The sequence below is a fragment of the Rattus norvegicus genome, chromosome 4 (genome assembly GCF_036323735.1).
Source record: "Rattus norvegicus strain BN/NHsdMcwi chromosome 4, GRCr8, whole genome shotgun sequence".
Classification (NCBI taxonomy): domain Eukaryota; kingdom Metazoa; phylum Chordata; class Mammalia; order Rodentia; family Muridae; genus Rattus; species Rattus norvegicus.
The window spans coordinates 155,987,513-156,003,734 of record NC_086022.1 but is presented as its reverse complement, the minus strand read 5'-3'; the positions used below and the strand labels follow the sequence as shown (position 1 = coordinate 156,003,734).

General features: G+C 49.2%; 1 protein-coding gene across 29 annotated transcripts in view; it reads left to right on the top strand.

Moving 5' to 3' along the window:
• Window positions 1–16,222, top strand: part of Mical3 (microtubule associated monooxygenase, calponin and LIM domain containing 3) — a 200,063-nt gene that overhangs the window by 21,269 nt on the left and 162,572 nt on the right. The window contains exon 1 of one of the 29 annotated variants that reach the window (XM_063286321.1): window positions 15,354–15,507. The gene's annotated coding sequence lies outside the window, so the exon portion shown is untranslated. 29 annotated transcript variants of the gene reach the window in all.

Genomic DNA, 16,222 nt, shown 5'->3' with positions numbered 1-16,222 from the left:
GACTGTCTTTTAGTGGTGTACTAATAGCACGTGTTGATTTCAGAATTATAGCTAAGACAGTTCAGCTGGTTCTGCAAAGAATGGCTTAGAACTTGGACCAGGTTCCTCAGCTAGAGTGCTCACTTTTGAAAAGGCTAAAACCCGGTTGTATCGTGAGGTTTCTAGGTGTGGGAGAGAGAATGGGCTTTGGAAATAATGTGGGAAAAGTGCTTTGAACAGTGGGATGGAGTTGGGCCTCTGGTGCCCCTCCCCCTAACTAGGAGGCCAGCTCTTCCCCTCCCACTTTTTAGCTTCCTAGACATTTTAGTAGGGGGTATACGGAAACACTTCTGCATTGGGAGAAGTTAAACAAGGAAAATTGAGGTTTTTTCCACCTGTCTCATGCATTTTCTTGGTTTTGTTTGTCTTTTGTTTTTTATTTTTATTTTTTAAGACAGGTTTTCTTTGTGTAGCCCTGCCTGTCCTAGAACCCAGTCTGTAGATCAAGCTGGCCTGGAACTCAAGGAGATCCACTCACCTCTGCCTCCTGAGTGCTGAAATTAAAGGCTTGCGCCACCACTGCCTGGCTTGGTGGTTGTTTTCTTTAGAGATAGGATCTCTTTGTGTGTATTCCAGTCTGAACTTGCTGAGTAACCCAGGCTGGCTCCTTTTATTTATTTATTTATTTTTCGCATAGGGGGTCTTGTATATTTTGGGCTAACCTCGGACTCCCTGTGTAGCCAAGGATGACCAACTTGATCATGCTTTGTGGCAAGTGAGCTCCTGATCCTCCTGCGTCTCGGTCATGAGCGCAGAGATCATAGGTGTGACCAGTGTACCTACCCAGCAGTATGTTGCACTTTATATGTTTATTTTTACTTAAAGGTATGCATGTGAGTGTGTCTGTGAGTGCCCATATGTGTGCAGGTTCCCTTGGAGGTCAGGAGGGGTCATCAGATCTCTGGAACTGGAGCTACGGATGATTGTGAGTTGTCTGACATGGGTGCTGAACCTTCAGGCTCCTGGAAGAATAGTGCTCTTAACCACTGAGCCATCTCTCCAGATCTAGGGCTGCACTGTGAAAGGCAGGATGGTGCCTATTCTAGAAGAGGTGCTACCACTGGGTAGGAGAGCTTTCTTCGATCTGTTGATTGCTCTTATAGGTGAGGATTTTACTCCACGGATTGACATGTCCAAGTGGAACTAGAATCATGACTTGATTTTTTTTTTCCGACACTGACATCTGAGAAGTCGCCAGGATGACTGAAGCTGGACCAGCAGGCAGGAGTAGCCGCTTAGCTTTCGTGGACTCTGCTCTGGGCTCGGCAAGGAGCCACCGCTTGCCTCCTCCCTTCTTGCAACTGGTTGTATGAGCAGATTAAAAGGCTATCAGAGCTAATGTACTTGGAAGAATAAGAACCATCATTGGTTTGTTTATGTTGCGTGATAGTGGGTGTGACATTTTTACAGAAGCAGACTCTGGATTTGGTCACTTCTTTTTCTTTGACAAGGTGAACTTCCTTTTTCTCACCGATTGATCTTCTTTGGAGGCAGGTGCCTGGGCCTCAGCTAGGCTCACCATTGAGCCACACCCCCAACCCAGTGACATTGATTCTTATTTGCCTGTAATGCAGTCAAATTATATAGTACGGTGTTTCCCCAATTTGAAGAAGCAGAAGTGACGTGATTGGCTCTGAGTACACAACCATTGATCCTTGTGTTGGATTTTTTTCCGTCTCGTATTCCATTGACACCTTTGGAGGAAACCACTGAACCACACCCCTCTTGTTCTTGTTCTTGTGCTGAAGGATTTAGGGCAGACCACTGTACTTTTCCGAATTCTGGTAAGCAATGTCACCGTTCTTTGATTGCCAGTCAGTGCCTCAGCACCTGGGCTAGGTGCCTGTCATCTGTTTTCTCCTCATAGGCGTGTTTAACTCATCTTCCCTGTTTCCTATATGACACACTAGCATGTGGTAAGTTCCCAAGGCAAGAACGTGGCAGAGAGCAAGGCTGGAGTCAGACCTAGGGTCTTATGCTGGGGAGTGTCATCACTGCCCCATGCTTTAGCCAGGCTTAGTGGGCAGGGTTTGGGGTCCTGACACCTGTCACTCTCTCTGCCGATCCCCCACCCTCTGCAGGGGACAGTCAGTACTTTGGGGAAAAAAAAACAACTGCAAAAAATTTATATTTTGAGAATATGAATAGTTAAATAGATTATTAAACCCGACAGGACAGTTAGGACCAGAGAGAATGGAAGTGCTTCAAGGGCTGGGGACATGATTCTCCGCCCTTAGCCTGTCCTTAGTGCTTAGCCTTCATCATTTGTTTTTGTTTTCAAGACAGAGTTTCTCTGTGTAGCCCTGGCTGTCCCGTAATTTACCTTGTAGACCAGGCTGGCCTTGAACTCTAGAGATCTACCCGTCTCTGCCTCCCAAGTGTTGGGATTAAAGGCGTGCACTGCCACTCCCGGCCAGTGCCTGGGCTTTTTCATTGGTGGCTGGCACTTTTGCTGAGGTCGGCAGGAAGGCAGGCGCTTCTTTTCAGCTGGAAAGTTGGACACCTGCTCCTCTTTTGGTGTTTAGCTTCCGAAGATAATAGAGCACATTATGGGAGTTATGTGGGAATTGGAGGGGACGTTGTTTGGAAATTCACCTAAATCCATTCAGTGTACTTTCCCTCCCCTTCCAGTCAGTCCCTCTGCCAGTCTTTGGCTCCGTTTTTCAGAGTCCTCTGCCACCTGGGTGCTTGGATACACCATTGGGCAGGATGACGTCGCTGTCCGGGTGAGGCTCAGTCGTGCTTTCTTAAGGGTGGGGTTCAGCTGTCTGAAGGCATGTGGAGGCAACTGTTGAAGACAGGAAAGCAGTATTCTCCAGCCATTGAATGACTTTCCTTCATCGACTGCTCAGACTTGCACCAGAGGACAGAAGACTATGTCTTTAAAAAAAAAAAAAAAAAGGAAAGGATGACCAGGGGAAAGATGGGAGGAGGACTGTGGGCTTTTCCTCAGTGAAAGGGGATCGACGTTTCTGCTGAGCAGTAGAAGTCTGCCCTCCAGCATCTGTCAGACACTGCTTCCCACTGTGGTGTCTGCCTACCTCTATGGTTGAGACTGGCTGTAAAGTTGAGGAGAGGGATGACTGCCAGCAGAGGGGGCTTTCTGCACCGGGCGGGTCCGCTGGCATGGTTACATTCGAGATGTGCTGAAGGCTCATTCTGGGAAGGGGACATTGTAGCCAGTGGCTAGCCAGTCACTGCCATTGACTTTCCTCATAGCTTTAAAGTAAATGCGCAGGGTTGTGGGTGCGGCCCTGAGGTAGCGCCCTTGAACCCCAGCACCATTTAAACTGACAGCTCTATTTCGTTCGGTCCAGCCTGCCCTCTCTTTTTTACCTGTGTCTCTGGAGCCTGGGAAGACTCTCCATCTTGGGAGCCTGAGGAGGAGAAGGGAGAGCCCTACCCCCTTCCTGGCTGTCCAATGATTGGGGATTTCAGAGTTCTGGAATAGGAAGGAGAGGTGCAGAGAGCAGCCTGCTAGAGCTGTTGGGCTCATAACAGTCCTGATCAACATGATCATGGTGGCCGACACTGGAGGGCCCTGACTGACCCTCTGTTGTGAGTGCTCTGCAGGGTCCTAAGCCAGCCTGGGACAGCTAGTTGGGGCAGGAAGCTATCGGTCTTTCCAACTAAGAGGGTGGTGGTCTCTGGGTTCCCATGTAGGCCTTTGGCTCTGTGCCTATACCTCACTCATGCCTGTGACTTCTTTTTTTTTTTTTTATTTTTTTTTAATTTTTTTTTTTATTAACTTGAGTATTTCTTATATACATTTCAAGTGTTATTCCCTTTCCCGGTTTCCGGACAAACATCACCCTCCCCCCTCCCCTTCCTTATGGGTGTTCCCCTCCCAAACCTCCCCCCATTGCCACCCTCCCCGCATAGTCTAGTTCACTGGGGGTTCAGTCTTAGCAGGACCCAGGGCTTCCCCTTCCACTGGTGCTCTTACTAGGATATTCATTGCTACCTATGGGGACAGAGTCCAGGGTCAGTCCATGTATAGTCTTTAGGTAGTGGCTTAGTCCCTGGAAGCTCTGGTTGCTTGACATTGTTGTACTTTTGGGGTCTCGAGCACCTTCAAGCTCTTCCAGTTCTTTCTCTGATTCCTTCAACGGGGGACCTATTCTCAGTTCAGTGGTTTGCTGCTGGCATTCGCCTCTGTATTTGCTGTATTCTGGCTGTGTCTCTCAGGAGCGATCTACATCCGGCTCCTGTCGGTCTGCACTTCTTTGCTTCATCCATCTTGTCTAATTGGGTGGCTGTATATGTATGGGCCACCTGTGGGGCAGGCTCTGAATGGGTGTTCCTTCAGTCTCTGTTTTAATCTTTGCCTCTCCCTTCCCTGCCAAGGGTATTCTTTTTCCTCATTTAAAGAAGGAGTGAAGCATTCACATTTTGATCATCCGTCTTGAGTTTCCTTTGTTCTAGGGATCTAGGGTAATTCAAGCATTTGGGCTAATAGCCACTTATCAATGAGTGCATACCATGTATGTCTTTCTGTGAGTGGGTTAGCTCACTCAGGATGATATTTTCCAGTATGCCTGTGACTTCTAAAAACCATAATTACACTTCTCCTTTCCCTTTATAGTAATGGACTGACCCCCCCCCATGTGTTTGTTTGTTTGTTTTCTTCCTGGAAGTCTCACTCTGTCACCCTGGGCCTGGAACTAGCTATGTAGATAGGGTTGGCCTTGAACTCAGAGACCTTCATGTCTCTGCCTTTGATTCTAGGGTTAAAGGTGTGTCCCAGCATGTCTGGCCTGATTTCTCTTAAGTGTTCCATTCCGGAGCATTTGGAGGCCGGACACAGTCCCCGAGTGCTTCTCAAAGCCAGCACGGGGTATTGGGAAGGTCTTCTGGGGTCATGGAGCTGTACTGTGGGATCTAGGCGGTGTTGAGTACAGCCCTGTCCATATCTCTTTCTTCCTCTGCTTTTTGACTTATGTGAGTTTCTCTCTCTTGTGTTCAGTGATTTTATTTTCTATTATTCTGTGTGTATGTATATAGTGGTTAGCGGTGTGCTGTGTGTATGTGTGTATATGTGTACCTGTGTCATGGCCCACAAGTGAAGGTAAGAGGCAGCATTTGGGAGTTGGTTCTCTCCTTTCGCTGTGGATCCCAGGGATCAAGTCCTTGTGCTCAGGCTTCTGCAGCAAGCACTTTTGCCCACTGAGCCATCTCACTGCCTCTGCCATGGGTTTGTCGTTCCCAAGGCTGAAGCCCAGATCAGTTGTCATCGTCTTGGTTTCTTTATGGATAAGAGGTAGTCTGGGGACCTACCTCTGCGTATAATTCATCGGCAAGCGAGCTTTTAGAGCGGAGCCTTTCACCCAGTCAGGCCTGGACCAGCTGGACTCACTTATTTCCCTGTGAAGATGGGAAAAGGAAGTATTTAACTAGAGACTTAATTCTGTCAGGTCATTTCCAAAACAGATCCGGCTATCCTCAGAATCAGTCTTACAGCAGCAGGGTGGCAGTCAACGTCATGTGTTTGGCCTTTGCCTGTGAACGAGTAAGCCTGATGGTCAGTGAAAGGAAAGTAGCCTCTGTAGTTGCTCCTTCCCAAGTGATCATACTTGAGTCACGCATGCCATGTTCCCCTCCCCCATCTCACAGTACGGACACCTCACTGTTCCAGAAAGGTCATCTCCATAAGCTCAGTAAGTTGTCCAAGCTGAACCTATAATTACCATCAGATAAGTTGAACCATTGAGGAAGCAAGGGAAGAGGGACCGAGAAAGAGATGGATTGTGGTAAACTGAGTCAAGCCCCAAGGATTCACCAAGCACTGTGTGCCCGGTCTTCCTAGAGGAGGTAGAATACGAAGAGAGCTCCTGGGCCTGGCCATACTCAGGGAGCCTGAGAGGAGCAGGGAAAGTCCCCAAGGGCTTCAGGTAGTGACACACTCACCTTTGACATGTTTATTGAAATACTTCTCCGGAGGCTGCAGGAAGTTACCATATTTGTAGGTGGCAACGTACGAGCCAGTAAGCCGTGCTGTATCGCGATTTCATTGGTCAGGAGCGCTGTAGCACAGTACCCCTCCAAGGCTGGTTACTTGTCCCTTGCACATTATAGTGAGGCTCTCCAGGCTTTACCTACTCCCTGTGGCTGTGGCTGGGGTGTTTGTATTTTGCCAACAGGATTGGGTTGTTTTGTAGTTCTTCCCCTCAGGACCGTGGCTGCAGGAAGGGCTGGGCCACCTCCCCTTCCTGCAGACTGCCATTGGGCCCATCACCTCTGGGGATCTGCTGGCTGGTGTTCTTGTCCTCGACCAGCCCCTGTTTGCCAAGAAGGGAGACAGGTACTCTGTTGGCAGAGCAGGCCTTCCTGGAGGACATGCCGCTGGCCACACCCTCTCCCAGGTGTTCTGACAGTTGTGGTCGTGAGGGCCTCGGCTGGTCACTTTTGGGTTTAGAACGGTGTTAGAACTGCCAGGACTTCTTTGTAGCCATGACTTCTGTGCTGTTCCAGCTCTGACTTGGAGCCTGGGTGGAGCCTTGCGGTACCATTTCAGTCTCTCCCAAGTCCCCACCTTCTGTTCATCTTTTGAGGTCACTTGCTATATTTGGAGGCTGATGTGGACAAAGGCCTACTTGGACTTCTTACCTCTGAGTGTACTCAGTGGAATACAGTTTTGCTTGCGTCTAGTCCTGTATGTCCGAAGACCTTTGGGCCACATTAGGTCCACTGCAGTGGAAATTTGCTTTTATATCCTGGAAACAAGTCAAGCCTCTTCCAGCCTCTGCTCCTTGTGTGTTGATCGCATTTGGGGAGCAGGTTCGGTCCATGCTGCTGCGAAGCGCTCTCTGTGAACAGGGATCCCAGAGAAGTGTCCCCAGGCTTAGAGGCGATGGCATGGAAATGTGTCCTCCCCAATAAGATAGTGCTCTATACTTCTCGGCTTAAGTGGACTTCATCCCAGTAAAGGAATTCCGTGACATAGTTCCTTCTCTAGGAAGATGACGTTTTGTCTGTATGTGACTTTCAAGCATTTCTGATCATCCGTCATTGCTACAGATGACTACCTATCTGTTTTGGTTTTGGCTTTTGAAACAGGGTCTTGCCGTGTGGCCAGGCTGTCCTTGAACTTCCAGAGGCCTAAGATTACATTGTGGACCACCTCTCCTACTTGCCTGTCACCTTTACTTGCCTTTACCCCTTTATTCTATGACTCCATGCAGCCTCAGAGGCACAGAGGCCCCTGGACCCGGCCTCTGTCGCTTCCCTGGCTCGTGTGTGGCAGAGCTAGATGCTGTCATGGACTGTCAGTCAGGGCGTACGAGTGTTGGCAGGGCCTGGCCGGCCTGCCTTGTGCTCATGCACTATTCATTGGCGCACCAGACGTTGTCTGTACTGTCTCCTCCAACGGTGCTCATGCAGTCCACGTACAGTTGCCTGCCTTTTCTGTTTCCAGGTTCTTTTGCGAGTTCTGGTGGGCTCTCAAAACACCTGAGCATATGCAACAGGCAGGGCAATCGGAGTGGCGTAACTAGGTCCCCCACAGTAAAGGAGATCAAAGGATTTGACTGAAAAAAAAATGTTAGGCCATGGTTTGGAAACCTGTCTCCTGGTGTCTATTTAGAAGTGCCCTTTATATTTCGATCTTTTTCTCCTTACACTAAACATACATAGTTATATGATGCCCACCAAATGTCCACTGAATATGTTGGGGGAAAGGCTTGAAGAAACAAGGTGACGTGCCTGAGGGCTCTCAGCTGAGACACAGTGGATCTAACTCAGGAGTAGAGATGCCAGTTTATGTGGTGGTTAAGAGCTTGCCTTCTGGAACCAGACTGAAGTATATGACCACATGTGTGTTCTTTAGCCTCCCTGGGCTCAGTTCCCCTGTCAGGATCATTGGGGTAATAGGTGGCATGGCTGAGAGTCCTGCTTCGAGGTTACAGGCAGACAGAATTCCACCATGTTCGCAGTGAGCACACAGTGATCTTCTTGCCTGGGGCAAGAAACTTGGAGTATAGTCTGTTCTCTCGTAGGGAACACTTGGGCAGCATGTGTGTGTTCAGGCTGCGGAGTGAGCCAGGAACAGGTTTCTGTGCAGAATCTGGGGTAGGAAACTTGCTTGAGTGCTCCGGGCTGCAAGGAGGAGCTCACCTGTCACTGGGCCCTCTCTAGCAGTCCCTTCCAAGGTTGAATCCCACCTGCCCCTTCTAATTGCCTCCCATTCCTGCTCACTCTCTGATTACTGTCTGCCTCGCTCCCTGCGACTCAGCATTCTCTCCCCTACTAGTAATCTTTTCAACTTCCTGAAATGCTGTATTTCGTTAACTTACGGAGGATCGCACCTCTTGGCCTGCTTCCCTATACCGGGTTGTGTGTCTGTGTGTGAGTGTGTGTGTGCGTGGGAGTCTGAGTGTATGTATGTGTGCATGTGAGGGCGTGTATGTGTATGTGAGTGTATGTGTGTGTGAGAGTGTAGGTGTGATTGTGTATGTGTGCGTGAGTGTATGTGTGAGTGTGTATGTATGAGTGTAAGCGTGTAGTATGTAAGTACATATACGTCTGTGTGTGTATATCTGAGACTGTATATATGTGTATGTATGAGTGTGTATGTGTGTATATCTGTGACTGTGTGTATGTGTATGTATGAGTGTGTGTGTGTATATCTGTGACTGTATGTATGTGTATGTATGAGTGTGTATGTGTGTGTATCTGGGACTGTGTGTATGTGTATGTATGAGTGTGTGTGTGTGTGCGGGCGTGCGTGTGTGTGTGTATCTGGGACTGTGTGTATGTGTATGTATGAGTGTGTGTGTGTATCTGGGACTGTGTGTATGTGTATGTATGAGTGTGTGTGCACGTGTGTGTATGTGTATGTATGAGTGTGTGTGTGTGCGCGTGTGTGTAAATGTAAAATGGTATGGGCCGTTGGTTGGGAAATGAGGGTGATTACAGCCGTGAGCCTCTTGAGAGTCAGCTTGTGCCCAGTACTGGTTTAGGTTTTACAGGCATCATCAGTTCTGTGTCATCTGAAACTCAAGGTGAGGACAGAGAAATAGCGTATGCACCTAAGGACACTCAGTACACGAAGGAGAGATGGCTCCAGTTTGAACCTGTCCGCACTGATCCCTAGTCTACAAAGGAGGTGTGATTCACATGCATCCTAGGTCATTGATAAGATTATTTAGGTGAAAAGAGGGTTTCACCTAACCCTCCCCCACCCCTACCCCTCTTAAATCTTCCGTCTCTTGTTTATATAAATAGTTTCTTAGTAATTTCAGCTTTTTTACACACTTTTTTTTTGAATTTTTCCCACAGTTTAGACCATATCCACCCCTACCTCAACTTCTATACCCCATCCCCTTTCCTTTCCAGCCAACCGTGTACCCCATCCCTCCCAACTCCCAATCAAGAACATCTGTACTGCACCATCTTCTCCTAGGGATCAGGTATCATTGCTGAAGAAGGGGCGGAAAGAGTATAAGAGACACAGTGGGGCAGCAGCCCTTCCAAACTCACTGCAGTTAGGATAGCACGCACACGCTCCATGGGAGCTCAAGGCAGAGCAAATCCCAGCATAGCAAGGGGAGGTGGCTGTGAAATCTCACCCCCAGCTCAGGAGTCATTGGCTGTGATAGCTTCTGGGAAGAAGGACAGACAGTTTTAAGAGTGTTGCCTCTGGTAGCTTGATCATGCTCTGGAGTAAGGCCACATCGCCAAGAATGTATGGGCGCCACAGAGAAGAGGGTATGCAGTGTGAAACAGTGGCTTAGAGTTGAGAGCGAGCCCAGGACATCGTAGGCAGTGAGGGCAGCCCTGCTCTGTGGGAGTCGAGCTCAGTACCTATAAGCCTGAACCACTGTGGGAGGCTCTGCCTGGGAGCTTAGAGGTGAGTAAGGTGTTCCGTTCCTCTCCCTGTGGAATCTTGGTGTAGCCAGGGAGACAGACACCCAAATAGATGTCTATTCTCACAGTGTGGTAAGAGCCGGGATGAGTGTAAATGTAGGGTGCTGTGGGAGCTCTGGAGAGGGAGCCAGGAATTCTTCCCAGAGCCTTGAAAGGCAGGCTAGTGGCCAGCTGAGGAGAGCTTTCTAAGAGATGAGAGCGGCCATGAGCAAGCACACAAGCCGGTCTGTTCCAGGGTCTGGGTTTGCCTCTCACACTCTATAGGCAGTGAGTGTACAGAGCTTGGGCTCGCCCTGAGTAACGGCTTGGAAATCATGATGAATGTCGGATAAATGGGGAGTGATGGGAGAGCAAGATTGCTGTGGAAGGAGTCAGCACACTTCCCGAAGTGAGCGTTTTCAGTTCTGTGAGCTGGGTGCTCTGACACAGCTCTGTCTTTGTGACACAGCTTGACAGACTTTGTCTCCAGACAGAGAGGCAACTGCCCACCGAAGAAACTTCTGTGCTGTCTTGGGAAGACCCTGGACTTACCATAGGGATGTGGGTCATCTCAAAACAGTGGCATCACTATAAAGTTCCGTTTCCCTGTGAGTAATGGCCTCCCAAAAGCTGTCTCAGTAAAGTTCCCACCCTGGTCAACCTTCTACTTCTGTGCTGAAGTGTTTCCCACCATGCACAGCTGGGGCAGGATTAGGTGGTAGCAGTTCCCTGCTGCCACAAGGGAGAGGTGATAAGCCCAGCCCTGTGAGGGTCTCATGATGGCAGTGGCCTTGTCATACCCAGAGACGACCTTCCAGGAATATTGTGAAAGGTGCCGCCGGAGATGCAGGGCAGGTGGGTGTGGCCCCAAGCACCAAAGCTGTAATTTATGAAATACGAAATCTTATTATAGATCGGATCTCGTTTTGATTTTCCCTCCATCTTTTAAATATATAAAAACCATTGTTTACTTGGAGGTCGGATTTGACCACTGGTTGGAATTTGTCCGTCCCCCAGCAGTTGGTAATAATTCAGATGTTGCCCAGAAGAGGTGGTGCACCCCTTTAATCCCAGCACTTGGGAGGCAGAGGCAGTCGGATCTCTTGAGTTCAAGGCCAGCCTGGTCTATACAGTGAGTTCCAGGACAGCCAGGGCTACACAGTGAAACCCTGTCCGGGGTTGGGGTGGAGCAGGAATCAGATGTAACATGGCCTGGGCCAGGATGTTGGCATTGAAGATTTAGAGGAAGGGACCTGATGCCAGACCTTTTGGAAAGAGGATTCTGATTAGATAGCGGGGAGGAGAGGCAAAGGGGAACTTCTGGTTAGGTGCTTTCTGGCCCTGTTGGTAAAGCTGGCTCTATTTCCATGCACTAACAGCATGTATCACTGCTAGGGAACGCCCAGGGGAGCAGAGGCCTGTCCGTGCTGCCAGGTGCTTGTCTGACGTCACCTGCGCACGCCTCCATGCCTGTCAGCTTCATTTGCTACCTTGGTTTTAGGCGCACTGCACGGGAGGGCCTGCTGTAACTTTGTTGGGGCTGCCAGCAGAGCTAATTTGAGTATTTGGCAAATCTTTGTATTTAGGAGAAGCCACAAGAGCAGCGGTAGAGAGAGTTCCGTTGCCTGCTATCTCGATGTATGCATTAGATCTCATTGTTCATGTTCGCCCCAGTTACTTTTCCATTGTGCCTCTCTATTCCGAATGCTTCAGTGCAGATTTATCAAAAATCAGATTCAGTGTTCCCTGGCCACAGTACAGAGGGCTAGGGCACTTAGCATCGATGTGGAACTGTAGTCTGATTGTTTCTGACACCAGTGCCTCTCTCGTAGCTGATATCGCTAGATGACTGCCATCCCGGGATAGACGCTCATCACAGGAATGGCTGCCAACAGTCCTAATGGCAGGGTTCTTCTGTATGCCACCTACTCAGTGACCCCCAGAACAAGCAGCAGCCTGGAGGGAGAGCCCTGTGGGGCCAGAGGGTCGCCTGCTATCACTGTCTTTAACTTGAGCAATGGTTCTCCACCTTCTGAATGCTGCGACCCTTTAATACACTTCCTCGTGTTGTGGCGACCCCCAACTGTGAAATTTTTTCGCTTCTACTTCATAACTAATTTTACTACTGTTATGAATAATAACATAAATATCTGGTATGAGACTCTGGAGGTTGCTATGCACAGGTTGAGAGCTGCTGATCTTGTGGGGCAATACTCTCCTTCCTCACAGAGCTCCTGCTGTGGCTTCCTGCTGTGCGAGGACGCCACTCTATAGAGGACTGGTGTAGTTTTCTCTATTCTCTTCCATTGCACCTCAGTATGGAACATGGTTTTCTAAGATGTGCCCTTTCCTCCGGGCTTTATCTGAAAAGCAAAAAGGAAGGAAATAAAGTATGTGGGGGACCCTAACATTTCAGACTTGGGCCAGAATGATTTTCTTTTCTTTTAGAAAGACCAGAACCAGACTGGGCAGCGGTGGCAGGCACATGGCCTTTAATCCCAGATCTCAGGAGGCAGAGGAAGGTGGATTTCTGAGTGCAAGGCCAGCTTGGTTGGCAGAAAGTTCCAGGACAGCCAGGGCCACACAGAGTCGGGGGAAAAGACTGAATTTCAGAAATGGGGTGTTTAGCTTGCACAGCTCAGTGGGATGGGATTCTGCTCAGGTAAGGGAGGAGGAAAGAAAGGGAAGTAAGTGTCTTCTGAGGGTGAAGTGGATGACCCACTACAGCTCAATCCTATCACTTTACTCAATGCTCTTGGCTTCTGAGCCTTTGTGGATTTGCCTGGGGCCCTTCTCAGCTTAGTTATTACTGACCTCCCTCTTCAGAGCCAAGTCTTCCGGGACCCATGAGACACAAGTCAGGAGTCCCAGTCGTATGCGGTCTGAAGGCCTGACCAGGCATTGAGAGGCTGGCCAGCCGTCCGTGAGGGGGAAGATACGGTACCTCTGTGTCTTCTGTATCCCCTTTTCCTATGCCTGCTGAGAAATTCTGGCTCTGGTGCTTAGTGGAAAGTTCCGAAGTCACTGGGTGGTTTTGTGTTGGCTACCGGATGTGAGAGTGAATTCAGGCAGAGGTGCTCTGCACAGCCTGCAGGGCCCTTCACTCACTGCTGCCCCCGCTCAGATGGGGAAATGCTCACCACTCACGCTGGAGTGCTGCTGACCGGGCTGCCATGTCAGCCTGCATGCTCTCCTGGACCCTGTAGTCCACAAGCCCCCCCCCCCCCCACATTTAACAGTGACAACTTGCAAAGAGACTTTGGAGGAGGCGGGGCGTAGAGGTCGTGGGCTCTCTGTTTAGAGTTCACAGTTCACTTTGGAAGCCAATATGACATGAAAGAGTGGCTCGTGACCGTCAGGTCTGACTGCACAAGCAATCCCGGCCTTAAAGGCACCAGTGGCTGTTCCCCTGTCCCCTTGCTCAAGTTACTTGGGTTTGCTTTGGGTATATCCCTGACATGCCCGCTTCAGGGCCTTTGTACAGTCCCTCCCCACTAACAGAAACATCCTTTCCTAAGGTACCACAAGACTGAACACCTAAAACCTCGGGCCATGCAGGAGGCAGAGGCAGGAGGATTGCCTGAACTCAGGAGGTTAAGACCAGGCTGGGCAACTGTATTACAGAGGGGAAATATTCTTAGCATGACTGGGTGTGGTGGCTCATGCCTCTGGGTGGCAGAAGCAGGCAGATCTCTGAGTTTTAGGCTAGCCTGGTCTACAGAGGTGAATTCTAGGACAGCCTGGGCTACACAAAACAAATAAAAACATTTTTAGCATTTTCCCTTCCTTCCAGAGTCCCCTGTTACTTTCTCCAGAGTGCCTGCCACGGACTAGCATGCCGGCCGTTTGTTTGTTTGTTTGTTTGAAACTGGATTTCACTGCGTAGTCCTGCCTCTGCCCCCCAAGTGCTGGCATTAAAGGCATGTGTCACCACCAGCACCTGGCCGGATGCTGGCTTGTTGAGAGGCTGTGCAGCTGGAACAGGACCCTGGCTTTAGGTCTTGCTTTTGCCATTCAATACATGCACTACCTTGGGTAGATTACTTACGTCCTCTTTCGTCACCTTATTTGTAAGAACAATATGTGGCTCAGGCTTTTGATTAAGAGCTGTGTTTCAGTGCTGATGATTGCTTAGTCCGGCGTCTAACGTGGAGTCTGCTGTGGGTAGGCGTTGGGCGAAAAGCACTCTGTTTCTTCCTATTAATGTGGATGCTTCATGAGGTCAGCCTGTCATCTTTCCTTTGCAGATTCTGGCCTGTCCTTGAGGTTAACCATAAAGCAGGCAGAGGACCTAGAGTGGGAGAATGGGCTGTGCAGTCATACTGGCCTGGCCAAGTGTCTGGGAGTGTCAGCAGGCATGGACAGTGTGTGGACAGCAGATCCCTGTCACTTTGCCGACGGGGCTGGGTGAGGTGGCTACAGACCGGGAGAGAGAAAAGGCTGCAGCGGCGTGATCAGCCAGCCTGTCTGGAGTCGCCTCAGTGTGTTGTTTCCTTAGCACTTCTGGATAAAGCAATTCAGGCAAGTCCAGGGTCACAGAATGGCACGGGATGACCGGCAGGGTAGACATGTGTGATGCCTCAGACCGACCTGGAGCGGCTCTCGAGGCGCTGCACATTGTTAAACTTTTATGCTAAGTGGCAAGTGTGGACTTTGGTATTATGTGGTAACTGAATTTTGTTCTAAATTTAGGGACGGTCAGGGCTGGAACAGGGACTCCTGTTTATTTCATACTGAGAGACAGATTGACCCATTTGCTTTTGCATGTTTTTAAATTGGTTTTGAGATTTGATTTTTCCTCCCAGCTTTGCTGTAAGTTACATGTTGTATCCCTGGACTTTCAAGTGCTTGAGTGGGTGTTCCTGAAAATAGGAATATTTTCTATTTTCTCTATCTGGAGTTAGTTAAAACCCAGGCATCTGGGTATACCTGGGAAGGTTTTTTTTTTTCTCTTAAATAATTTGAAGTGTGAGGTCCACCTTTTTTTTTTTTTTTTCTTTTTTTCGGAGCTGGGGACCGAACCCAGGGCCTTGCGCTTGCTAGGCAAGCGCTCTACCACTGAGCTAAATCCCCAACCCCCGTGAGGTCCACCTTTAATCCAGATCTTTTGAGGTGGGAAGATGCACTTTTTTTTTTGTTTGTTTTTCAAGACAGTGTTTTTTCTGTGTGGACCTGGCTGTCCTGGAACTTGCTCTGTAGGCCAGGCTGGCCTAGAACTCAGAGCCATGTCTGCTTCTACCTCCCAACTGCTGGGATTAAAGGCGTCGTGCTCTACCACTGCCCAGGGACATACTTTTAATCTGGATTTTTTTGAGGTGGGAGGGTCCATCTTCAATCTGGGCCACACCCGCTGGCAGCCTATATAAAGGACATGAAAAAAAACACTCTCTCTCTCTCTCTCTCTCTCTCTCTCTCTCTCTCTCACTCTCTCACTCTCTTGTTCCCTCCCCCACCCCTCACCCCCCTGGCCCCCCCCTCGTGTGTGTTCGCCCCATCCCTGGCAAGTCCTTCCTTCAGTGGAATTAGAAAGCCTACTTCTTCAGGATTCTGTCATACACTGAAGAGCAACTGAGGCATCGAGCCTTGTGGACAGAACAACTAACTTGATTCTTGGACCTTCCATTGGTAGGTAACCATTGTTGGACTGACTGGACCAACACGCAGCCTGCAAGCCATTCTGATACACACACACACACACATACACACACACACACACACACACACACACACACACCCGCACATACACACACATTTAAGTTATATATACCTGTATATACACACAAACACACACACATTTAAGTTATATATACCTGTATACACACACACACATACACACTCACACCCACACATACACACACATTTAAGTTATATATACCTGTATATATACACACAAACACATACATTTATATATGTGTATGTATGTATGTATATATACATATATATTTATATTTTAGTTTTGTACCTTGAGAAAGCCCTGACTAATATCTTCTTCCAGATGATTTTCCCCCAATACTGGGAGTGGCATGCAAGGCTTTACGCTTGCTTAGCAAGCAGCCTACCACCAGGCCACACTCAGCCTATAACTCGGGAAGGTAACAGGATATGTAGAGTTTGGGGAAGGGACCAGGGACCAGGAAGGCAGATGCAGCGTCCCCATCAGTTGGTCCTGGGGCAGGGAGGGTCTTTGTCTTCTACAGACTGAGACGCAGATGGAGCTGGGAGGCGGTATTTCCCAGTTGGGCCGCTTCCTCCCCAGAAGGTGGTACAGCCTTGAACAGCACCTGCGTCTCCCCCTAGCACTCACACCCCGAGTGTCTCAGGTTCAGACTCTCTCCCGGGT